General features: G+C 38.8%; 2 protein-coding genes across 4 annotated transcripts in view; one reads left to right on the top strand and one right to left on the bottom strand.

Annotated features, from left to right (window-relative positions):
* The window catches only part of LOC127860494 (slit homolog 3 protein-like), a 42,459-nt gene extending 32,782 nt beyond the window's left edge, over window positions 1-9,677 (bottom strand). Inside the window, exon 1 of one of the 2 annotated variants that reach the window (XM_052398597.1) lies at window positions 9,585-9,677. The gene's annotated coding sequence lies outside the window, so the exon portion shown is untranslated. Of the gene's footprint in view, window positions 1-324; window positions 496-9,584 lie in introns of those variants that run through there. The other variant, XM_052398598.1, reaches the window with a different exon arrangement.
* Window positions 9,678-9,934: 257 nt separating this feature from the next.
* Window positions 9,935-12,167, top strand: part of LOC127860087 (beta-secretase 1-like) — a 30,057-nt gene continuing 27,824 nt past the window's right edge. For both annotated transcript variants that reach the window (XM_052397886.1, XM_052397885.1), the window contains exon 1: window positions 9,935-10,056. The gene's annotated coding sequence lies outside the window, so the exon portion shown is untranslated. The remainder of the gene's footprint in view (window positions 10,057-12,167) is intronic.

The following is a 12,167-nucleotide window of genomic DNA, read 5'->3' as shown; positions in this document are numbered from 1 at the left end:
TTAAAATGCTGTAGCTATATTCATTTGCTGAAAAGTATAGACTATGGACAGTTATAATGGCAAATGAAAGTTAAAATTCATTCTATTCCAAATTACACCAGTAAACACAAATGAAGTAACATCAAAAACACTTTTAAAACATCAATAACACAAAATAAACACCAGCTTAGCTTGACCTAGTAATTTGAACGGCTATCACTCCAAAAGACTGGCTGTAGATAGTTGTCTAATATTTTTTGCAGCCGCAGGATTTTCCACAGAAGGTATCATTGTGTTTGGAGAGCATGGTAAACAAACCCCTGATAGACAGCCAAATTGTCTTACCTTCAAGGACATGTTCTATGACAGAGATGTGCACTGTCTTCTGTCTTCTGACTCGGGGGTGATCATCATACAAGGGCGTATCCAGAGACACATACAAATAAGTGCAATTCAAATGGCGACTTATGGCACTCAAAATATAAGTTGTCATAAAAGCAAAAATAATGTGTGCCAATCACTGAACAAATTGTGTTATCTGTTATCAGCATTCCGCGTAGTTTTTATTTTAGCTTTGAATAAAATACGAGGTCGGCAGGTGAAATAAGAATAGAATTCACACTCCTGTCAAACAAAGATCTTAAAATATGCCTACTGGGTAAATGTTTTCTGCTATGAATGAGAACAATTGTGTTGTTTTTAAAACAAAAGAAGACCCTTTTGCCAACTGTATTTGATTTTGTTGTTCGCTGGTCTAAGTTTTTAATTCATTTTTTTATTGTGTTTCTCATGCCCAAATCTCTTTTCGGGAAACTGCCTCCCCCCCTCACTAATAACTATATATACATAATCATAAAACAAACAATATACATTTCAGCCAAAGAATGGATCAGCTCTTGATTTTATGAGCTTTCATTTGTTTAAATTTATTTGTTTCAAAATTTATTAAACATTTACATTTTGGAACCAATTTTGAATTCAACATCAGCAAATTGTCCTTGAATAATCTTTCAAACTGAGCACAAAAAAATTACAACAAAACTACACAAAACATAAAAGCCTTGTTTTCTGACCACTCAAACAAATCTAGCTGATAATTTAATCAGAGGTTTGCAGATTAACTGACGACACTTGTTCAATATCACTTATGATAAATAGCTGTTCGTCTCTGTTTACATTTCATGCTTTTTTCACAAAATGGCAGACTTAAGGCATTAGATATTGAACGACAAATGACAGCCAGAAATTCCAGTGCTGTATGCCGTAGACAGGATTACGCCATCACCTGACTATTTTAATCTTAACAGACAAGAAAGTAACGACAGTTTGGGAACAATATCTTGCTGGGAACATGGACGTGTAAGATTGTGAATAAATGCGCCAATTTATATCACATATTTATGTCAATGTCATTCATGTATTTACTGTAGGGTCAATATGCCAACAATGGTGTTGAGTCATAATATCGCATTTAAAATAGATCTGTTCACATTCTTATAAGCATATATGAAAAAACACTATCAGATAACTTGTACGTAACCGTTGAAATTTAAAAAAAACAAAATAAGGTCACCATGGCATGGGTAATATAGTGTCCAACTAGCGACCAGTAGGTCTCAAGTTCGACTATCCAACCTTTCCGTACAACACCCCCAAAGACATCAAGTTCTAGACCTCCCCAGGCAATAGACTAAAGTTGTAGTGCTCCCCAGGCACTAGACTAAAGTCAAGTACTGTCCTACCCGGGCAACGGACTCAAGTCAAGTACTAGTCCTATCCAGGCAATAGACTCAAGTCAAGTACTGGTCCTACCCAGGCAAAAGACTCAAGTCAAGTACTTGTCCTATCCAGGCAATAGACTCAAGTCAAGTACTAGTCCTATCCAGGCAATAGACTCAAGTCAAGTACTTGTCCTATCCAGGCAATAGACTCAAGTCAAGTACTAGTCCTACCCAGGCAATAGACTCAAGTCAAGTACTTGTCCTATCCAGGCAATAGACTCAAGTCAAGTACTTGTCCTATCCAGGCAATAGACTCAAGTCAAGTACTTGTCCTATCCAGGCAATAGACTCAAGTCAAGTACTAGTCCTACCCAGGCAATAGACTCAAGTCAAGTACTAGTCCTACCCAGGCAATAGACTCAAGTCAAGTACTGGTCCTACCCAGGCAATAGACTCAAGTCAAGTACTAGTCCTACCCAGGCAATAGACTCAAGTCAAGTACTTGTCCTACCCAGGCAATAGACTCAAGTCAAGTACTTGTCCTACCCAGGCAATAGACTCAAGTCAAGTACTAGTCCTACCCAGGCAATAGACTCAAGTCAAGTACTTGTCCTATCCAGGCAATAGACTCAAGTCAAGTACTTGTCCTATCCAGGCAATAGACTCAAGTCAAGTACTAGTCCTACCCAGGCAATAGACTCAAGTCAAGTACTTGTCCTACCCAGGCAATAGACTCAAGTCAAGTACTTGTCCTATCCAGGCAATAGACTCAAGTCAAGTACTTGTCCTATCCAGGCAATAGACTCAAGTCAAGTACTAGTCCTACCCAGGCAATAGACTCAAGTCAAGTACTAGTCCTATCCAGGCAATAGACTCAAGTCAAGTACTTGTCCTATCCAGGCAATAGACTCAAGTCAAGTACTAGTCCTACCCAGGCAATAGACTCAAGTCAAGTACTAGTCCTATCCAGGCAATAGACTCAAGTCAAGTACTTGTCCTATCCAGGCAATAGACTCAAGTCAAGTACTAGTCCTACCCAGGCAATAGACTAAAGTTGTGGTCTTACCCAGGCAATGGACTCAAGTCAAGTACTTGTCCTACCCAGGCAATAGACTCAAGTCAAGTACTAGTCCTACCCAGGCAATGGACTCAAGTCAAGTACTAGTCCTATCCAGGCAATAGACTCAAGTCAAGTACTTGTCCTATCCAGGCAATAGACTCAAGTCAAGTACTAGTCCTACCCAGGCAATAGACTAAAGTTGTGGTCTTACCCAGGCAATGGACTCAAGTCAAGTACTTGTCCTACCCAGGCAATAGACTCAAGTCAAGTACTTGTCCTATCCAGGCAATAGACTCAAGTCAAGTACTAGTCCTACCCAGGCAATAGACTCAAGTCAAGTACTAGTCCTATCCAGGCAATAGACTCAAGTCAAGTACTTGTCCTATCCAGGCAATAGACTCAAGTCAAGTACTAGTCCTACCCAGGCAATAGACTCAAGTCAAGTACTAGTCCTATCCAGGCAATAGACTCAAGTCAAGTACTTGTCCTATCCAGGCAATAGACTCAAGTCAAGTACTAGTCCTACCCAGGCAATAGACTAAAGTTGTGGTCTTACCCAGGCAATGGACTCAAGTCAAGTACTTGTCCTACCCAGGCAATAGACTCAAGTCAAGTACTAGTCCTACCCAGGCAATAGACTCAAGTCAAGTACTTGTCCTACCCAGGCAATAGACTCAAGTCAAGTACTAGTCCTACCCAGGCAATAGACTCAAGTCAAGTACTAGTCCTACCCAGGCAATAGACTCAAGTCAAGTACTTGTCCTATCCAGGCAATAGACTCAAGTCAAGTACTAGTCCTACCCAGGCAATAGACTCAAGTCAAGTACTAGTCCTACCCAGGCAATAGACTCAAGTCAAGTACTAGTCCTACCCAGGCAATAGACTAAAGTTGTGGTCTTACCCAGGCAATGGACTCAAGTCAAGTACTTGTCCTACCCAGGCAATAGACTCAAGTCAAGTACTAGTCCTACCCAGGCAATGGACTCAAGTCAAGTACTAGTCCTATCCAGGCAATAGACTCAAGTCAAGTACTAGTCCTATCCAGGCAATAGACTCAAGTCAAGTACTAGTCCTACCCAGGCAATAGACTCAAGTCAAGTACTTGTCCTATCCAGGCAATAGACTCAAGTCAAGTACTTGTCCTATCCAGGCAATAGACTCAAGTCAAGTACTAGTCCTACCCAGGCAATAGACTAAAGTTGTGGTCTTACCCAGGCAATGGACTCAAGTCAAGTACTTGTCCTACCCAGGCAATAGACTCAAGTCAAGTACTAGTCCTACCCAGGCAATAGACTCAAGTCAAGTACTAGTCCTATCCAGGCAATAGACTCAAGTCAAGTACTAGTCCTATCCAGGCAATAGACTCAAGTCAAGTACTTGTCCTACCCAGGCAATAGACTCAAGTCAAGTACTAGTCCTATCCAGGCAATAGACTCAAGTCAAGTACTTGTCCTATCCAGGCAATAGACTCAAGTCAAGTACTAGTCCTACCCAGGCAATAGACTCAAGTCAAGTACTAGTCCTACCCAGGCAATAGACTAAAGTTGTGGTCTTACCCAGGCAATGGACTCAAGTCAAGTACTTGTCCTACCCAGGCAATAGACTCAAGTCAAGTACTAGTCCTACCCAGGCAATAGACTCAAGTCAAGTACTAGTCCTACCCAGGCAATAGACTAAAGTTGTGGTCTTACCCAGGCAATGGACTCAAGTCAAGTACTTGTCCTACCCAGGCAATAGACTCAAGTCAAGTACTAGTCCTACCCAGGCAATAGACTCAAGTCAAGTACTTGTCCTATCCAGGCAATAGACTCAAGTCAAGTACTAGTCCTATCCAGGCAATAGACTCAAGTCAAGTACTAGTCCTACCCAGGCAATAGACTCAAGTCAAGTACTTGTCCTATCCAGGCAATAGACTCAAGTCAAGTACTTGTCCTATCCAGGCAATAGACTCAAGTCAAGTACTTGTCCTATCCAGGCAATAGACTCAAGTCAAGTACTAGTCCTACCCAGGCAATAGACTCAAGTCAAGTACTAGTCCTACCCAGGCAATAGACTCAAGTCAAGTACTTGTCCTATCCAGGCAATAGACTCAAGTCAAGTACTAGTCCTACCCAGGCAATAGACTCAAGTCAAGTACTTGTCCTACCCAGGCAATGGACTCAAGTCAAGTACTAGTCCTACCCAGGCAATAGACTCAAGTCAAGTACTAGTCCTACCCAGGCAATAGACTCAAGTCAAGTACTAGTCCTACCCAGGCAATAGACTCAAGTCAAGTACTTGTCCTATCCAGGCAATAGACTCAAGTCAAGTACTAGTCCTACCCAGGCAATAGACTCAAGTCAAGTACTTGTCCTACCCAGGCAATGGACTCAAGTCAAGTACTAGTCCTACCCAGGCAATAGACTCAAGTCAAGTACTAGTCCTACCCAGGCAATAGACTCAAGTCAAGTACTAGTCCTACCCAGGCAATAGACTCAAGTCAAGTACTTGTCCTATCCAGGCAATAGACTCAAGTCAAGTACTAGTCCTACCCAGGCAATAGACTCAAGTCAAGTACTAGTCCTACCCAGGCAATAGACTCAAGTCAAGTACTAGTCCTATCCAGGCAATAGACTCAAGTCAAGTACTAGTCCTACCCAGGCAATAGACTCAAGTCAAGTACTAGTCCTACCCAGGCAATAGACTCAAGTCAAGTACTTGTCCTATCCAGGCAATAGACTCAAGTCAAGTACTAGTCCTACCCAGGCAATAGACTCAAGTCAAGTACTAGTCCTACCCAGGCAATAGACTCAAGTCAAGTACTTGTCCTACCCAGGCAATAGACTCAAGTCAAGTACTAGTCCTACCCAGGCAATAGACTCAAGTCAAGTACTTGTCCTATCCAGGCAATAGACTCAAGTCAAGTACTAGTCCTACCCAGGCAATAGACTCAAGTCAAGTACTAGTCCTACCCAGGCAATAGACTCAAGTCAAGTACTTGTCCTATCCAGGCAATAGACTCAAGTCAAGTACTGTCCTATCCAGGCAATAGACTCAAGTCAAGTACTAGTCCTACCCAGGCAATAGACTCAAGTCAAGTACTAGTCCTACCCAGGCAATAGACTCAAGTCAAGTACTAGTCCTACCCAGGCAATAGACTAAAGTTGTGGTCTTACCCAGGCAATGGACTCAAGTCAAGTACTAGTCCTACCCAGGCAATAGACTAAAGTTGTGGTCTTACCCAGGCAATAGACTCAAGTCAAGTACTAGTCCTACCCAGGCAATGGACTCAAGTCAAGTACTAGTCCTACCCAGGCAATAGACTCAAGTCAAGTACTAGTCCTACCCAGGCAATAGACTCAAGTCAAGTACTTGTCCTATCCAGGCAATAGACTCAAGTCAAGTACTGTCCTATCCAGGCAATAGACTCAAGTCAAGTACTAGTCCTACCCAGGCAATAGACTCAAGTCAAGTACTAGTCCTACCCAGGCAATAGACTCAAGTCAAGTACTAGTCCTACCCAGGCAATAGACTAAAGTTGTGGTCTTACCCAGGCAATGGACTCAAGTCAAGTACTAGTCCTACCCAGGCAATAGACTAAAGTTGTGGTCTTACCCAGGCAATGGACTCAAGTCAAGTACTTGTCCTACCCAGGCAATAGACTCAAGTCAAGTACTAGTCCTACCCAGGCAATAGACTCAAGTCAAGTACTAGTCCTACCCAGGCAATAGACTCAAGTTGTGGTCTTACCCAGGCAATGGAATCAAGTCAAGTACTAGTCCTATCCAGGCAATAGACTCAAGTCAAGTACTTGTCCTATCCTGAGGCAATAGACTCAAGTACTGGCCCTACCCAGTCAATAGACTCAAGTCAAGTATTAGTCCTACCCAGGCAATAGACTAAAGTTGTGGTCTTACCCAGGCAATGGAATCAAGTCAAGTACTGGTCCTACCCAGCAATGGACTCAAGTTGTGGTCTTACCCAGTCAATAGACTCAAGTCAAGTACTGGTCCTACCCAGGCAATGGACTGAAGTCAAGTACTGGTTACCCAGGCAAAAGACTCAAGTCAAGTACTGGTCCTACCCAGGCAATGGACTCAAGCCAACTACTGGTCCTACCCAGGCAATGAACTCAAGCCATTACTGGTCCTACCCAGGCAATAGACTCAAGACAAGTACTGATCCTACCCAGGCAATGGTTTAGTTTAAACCTATTTATTTTAGTTTAAACCTATTTATTTTAGCTTGATTGCATCGAAAGCCTATAAAAAGGCTTATATAAACACTTTAGAGTCCGTTTCCTGGGCCTAGAACCAGTACTTGGTGACTTGGGGAAGATCTAAACGGTGGGATCGGACCCGTGACCTCCCGGTCGCTAGGCGGACACCATATCCGTTACACCACAGCGACCCACGCAATAGTGTCTCAATAAGCTAAAGCTTTAGATGCAATTGCCATACAATAATAATCTTTAACTTTAAACATCTTTAAGATTTCATCAACATATTCACCTTATTCTGAGATACATTTATAAGCTTAAAGTGGAGTTTGCATCAAATTTGTACAGTTATTAAAGTTCAAACTTTATTATCCTTACATGTAATGCATTATACATGCATACATAATGTAAATCTACAATTATTATTAAGACTAAAGCATTATGAACCAAGACAGAATTGTAAAATATTATCTAAATAGTCGTTTATGGGCTTTTAATATGGTTGTTTTAAAAAAATAAATATTTTGTTGTAGTACATTAATAACAAGTTGGTAATGTTTGCTAAAAAACTTTGACATAAATTTCTCCATGCAGCCCGCTTGCCACAAAAATTTAAGAGCATTAAATTTAAGAATTTAGAATATAAAAGGAAAGAAAACAAGCACAAGAGAGGTAGGTTGTATGCCATCTATCAATCAACCACAAATTACCGGCCCAATACGGGATATCTAATACTTTAATGTTAATCTTGGGTGGTTTAAATTATGTTTACTAATTGATGTCATTCCAGCCTCGCGGTAAACAAATGGCCGGTATTTGTTGGGATTTACCTCTTATGGCCAGTTAATTTCAGAATGCAATTTAACCCATTTATGCCTAGCGTCTACAAAAAAGGCCTTGGCAAACAGCGTAGACCCAGATGAGACGCCGCATGATGCGGCGTCTCATCAGGGTCTGCAAACAGCGTAGACCCATCAGGGTCTGCGCTGTTTGCTTTAAGGAATTTCTGTAAGAAATATTCTAAATAGAGAAATAAATATACTAGACATCCCTAATTTTGGAAATAAATTGATCCAATCTAGAAGGATGGGAGAGTCTACTAGGCATAAATGGGTTATTTCCTTATTTTTTGAAAGCCCATTTGCATGCTGTTTCGCAGCACCACAATTACTGGAGGCCAAAAAGTTACTTCATTGTTCCTGGTGACCCAACCAAGCCTACTTTGGTGATGACTTCCCTATGTTTTGCTGAGTAAAGCTTTATGACATGATCAATAATTGCCAATCATAAATCAAGACACGTACTGAATGTTCTCTTGATGAAGGACTTCTTTTCATGAAAGTGGTGGTCATTCAATGCATTTTATTAATAAATCTAGATCTAATCTAGTTTAAATTTTACTTAAGTATTTGTGGTCCCTTAAAAAAGTTAAATTTATTTAAAGACCTTTCTTTCTATATTCAAGTGTTTAGGGTTTCTTTTCCAACCCCTAGATACTGACAAGCAGCAAACAGCATTAAACCTTAACAGACTGCGAGTTACTCGCAGGCTGTTCTGGTTTTATGCTGTTTTCACATAGCCATCTTCACTTTTCTTCTAAGTGGAAAAGGGTTAACTCATTTATGCCTAGCGTCTAGAAAAAAAGCCTTGGCAAACAGCGTAGACCCAGATGAGACGCTGCATGATGCGGCGTCTCATCAGGGTCTGCGCTGTTTGCTTAAAGGAATTTCTGTAAGAAATATTATAAATATAGAAATAAATATACAAGACATCCCTAATTTTGGAAATAAATTGATCCAATTTAGAAGGATGGGAAAGTCAATTAGGCATAAATGGGTTAAGATATCTTCCAACTCTTCAATTTTCGGCCATGCTTCCTTTGAGAAGCACATGTTTAACTTTTACAGCCTTAATCTGATTACAGTCCTGCCACCGGCACTTTAAGTGATATTTTATGAAATTTGAAACCTGTACTTGAGCCACTTTTGGGTAAACTTTATTCAACTGGTGTCGATAATGGATAGCAATTGATCTTAAGTGGAGGTAAAAAATGATATTTTTTTAGAGATGGTACGCAGTGGTACTATGATAACAGTTGATATCCCTCAAATGGCACACAAGTGTTAGTCATACAGTGTCTTCAAGTATATTGTTCATTATGAAAAATCCATTTAAAACATATGGGTTATCAACTTGTAAAATCAACCATCAATAATTATCATGGTTCTTCAAACTAAGATTAACCCATTTATGCCTAGCGTCTAGAAAAAAGGCCTTGGCAAACAGTGTTGACCCAGATGAGACGCCGCATGATGTGGCGTCTCATCAGGGTCTGTGCTGTTTGCTTAAAGAAATTTCTGTAAGAAATATTCTAAATATAGAAATAAATATACTAGACACCCCTAATTTTGGAAATAATTGATCCCATTTAGAAGGATGGGAGAGTCCACTAGGCATAAATGGGTTAAATGCTATCTCATCTGGGTCTACGCTGTTTGCCAAGGCCTTTTTTCTAGACGCTATGCATAAATGGGTTAATGCTATTACCAACTATTCAAGTTGATACAAATTAACTCAAGCAAACTTGTGAAAAGTTATATTCATAACTAAATGTTAAATGCATTACCAAACACTTAATCAGCCACTGCACGGAGAGCACGATGCACGAGATCACTTGCCAATTTGACCGCGAAATGTCACGAGTTCTACATATTTCGGAAGACGTCCAAAAAGCATTCCGGTCATGTTTTAATTGGTCTACCAACCAATTTCAGGTTTTCTTTTAGAGGAACAAAAATATATAAAGATTTCTAATATATATACATTACGTTAACACGTTTTCATGCGTGTAACGAATCACGATTGACGTAAAGTCGTTTTTTGTGGTCGGTTAATATATGTGCTACACTTTATGTTTTCGGAAACCGACTTGACTATGAGCCGATTTAGTGGTAAATATATTTAGTGTAGTGTAACCTCAAATTTAATGGCGACAATCATGACTACAGAGATTATCGAGAAAGGAAAGATAACCGTTCAAAAGAGGAAGTGATGCTCCAATTAGCGAAATTGACAAAACAAATTAACAATTTAATAAGGTATTGTGTTTTATTTTACCCCATTTAATTGTTTAAGATAAATCTGATTTCGTCAGATTAGAAAGCTATAACGTGTAAACAAACGATGAGATCTGTGATGAAGTTTAGTGTGTTATTGTTAACAAATATTGAAGATACTGAAGCGAAAGCTGTCAATGTTAATATTGTTATTTGCATATTAATGAAGTTTATGAAAGAACAAATATATACATAATTTTATGGGTAACTCTCTCTTTGGTTGAGCACGTTAATGTACACTAGTAATAATAAATTGCCCGCTATGATGCTCTTGGTCAGTTGGTGTCAGTAATGCTTGATTGGTCAGTGTCAGCTCGTGTACTACTTAAATGTACCCCTTGTACTCTTTAAATATAGGAGGTTTTTTTGTGACGTCAAAAGAGGAGTTTTCCATTACTAAAAATAGATTGCCGTCAACTTCTTAATCGCGGCCAATTACATTGTATCAGAGTAAAGGTCGTCGGAAGACTTGATACTTTCAATTTCACAAAACAAAACTATAAATACCTGTATTCTTTTTTAAAATAAGAATTTAATAAATGATATTTCAAAAATAATAAAACATATAATAATTTGAATATTATTATAAGTGGTGTGGATGCGATAGTGTTATTTTTCATTCGGGATTGAAATTTAGTGTAAGGGGTGCATTGAATCAGTTATTGACCTTATCGCAACATCCGGGCACTTGCGTCAGTTAGAGTTACATGCCCCTTGACGACGGTGAAAACAAAAGCGCTGTCGCCATTTTATTTGCATTGAAATATATAACACTGCTCGCAATTTTCTTAAGTTAAGGCACATCTTCGCAACCATTTTTTAGAATAAAAATACCCATAAATAAAAAATTCTTTCATAATAAATTTAATTTAATGAACGAACACAAATAAGGATGAAAACAAACAACCAATAAATTTTAAATATATGCAACATATAGTAGCTGATTTGAACCTCTATATTTGTTACCTTATTACCTTGTTACGTATTAAATAAATTCTCATGATAAATGTTATTGTTTTTATTTAATTCACACCAATTTCGACACTTTGTTTCCGCATGTTAGGTATTTGAATGCCCCTTCTTCATCACAAATCAATTATATCGTTACAACTTACATGATCGGATACTGTCCAGACAAAGAAAACACGGTGTCATAAAGCCAGCTGGGGACCTATACTTGGGGCTCTGCATAAACCACATGTGGTCATTAAACACAATTTATGATACCTCTATGTCATCTCTTGTCATACTGAGCAGTCATTTAAACCAAATTTTTAATGCCGAAATAATTGAATATACAGTTGCTTTATAAAACACGTTGACACCTTAAATAAACATTTAATTTAATTAAATGAAATATTTTTTATTTGATAGTTTGCATCAGTCTTAAAATCGTGTAAGCTTTTGTATTCTGGTGTTTAATTGCCCCTTTGTTTTGCATAATCCGATTATCTCGTTTTGATCAAATATTGTCCAAACTTAACTGACAATAAGGTGTCATAAACCACACTGGGTGGTCCAAACAGTGTCATTTAACACGATAGATGCCACCATGTCTCCTCTTTCTGGTAGTATTAAGCAGTCATTTGGATGAATAATTAACGCCGATGTACTTAACAGTTGCTTAAATTAGATATGTGACATATGGTCAAATATAAAGTCATGTTCAATTTAGATTATCAGAAATTTACACCGTAAAGATACTAGCCCGATTAATTTATTAAAGTATTTAATAATTATAAAATTTAGTTAAAAAAACAAGTAACGTATTTAGCGTGTATCAGTTAATTAAAAAGACGTCATTCCGTATTAAGATTTAATGTTACGACAATAAACGATCGACATCATAAAAAAGAAATTACGTTTGACAGCAACGGGGGTAAATAATGTTGAAAAACAAATACTATACAGATATATGTGTGTTAATTTTAATATTTGTCACTCGTACTCATTACAATGAACGCAACTGAGGCTTTCAGTAAGTCATGTACCAGATATCCCTACGTATTTTACAGCTTCACATTAGCATGATAAATTGACATATTAGAAATATAATTATAATGTTCGAATATGAATGAACCCTGAAAAGAACG

The sequence above is a fragment of the Dreissena polymorpha genome, chromosome 15, assembly GCF_020536995.1.
Source record: "Dreissena polymorpha isolate Duluth1 chromosome 15, UMN_Dpol_1.0, whole genome shotgun sequence".
Taxonomy (NCBI): Eukaryota; Metazoa; Mollusca; class Bivalvia; order Myida; family Dreissenidae; genus Dreissena; species Dreissena polymorpha.
Note: the sequence above shows the minus strand (reverse complement) of the source record. Positions and strands in the feature narration are given on the sequence as shown.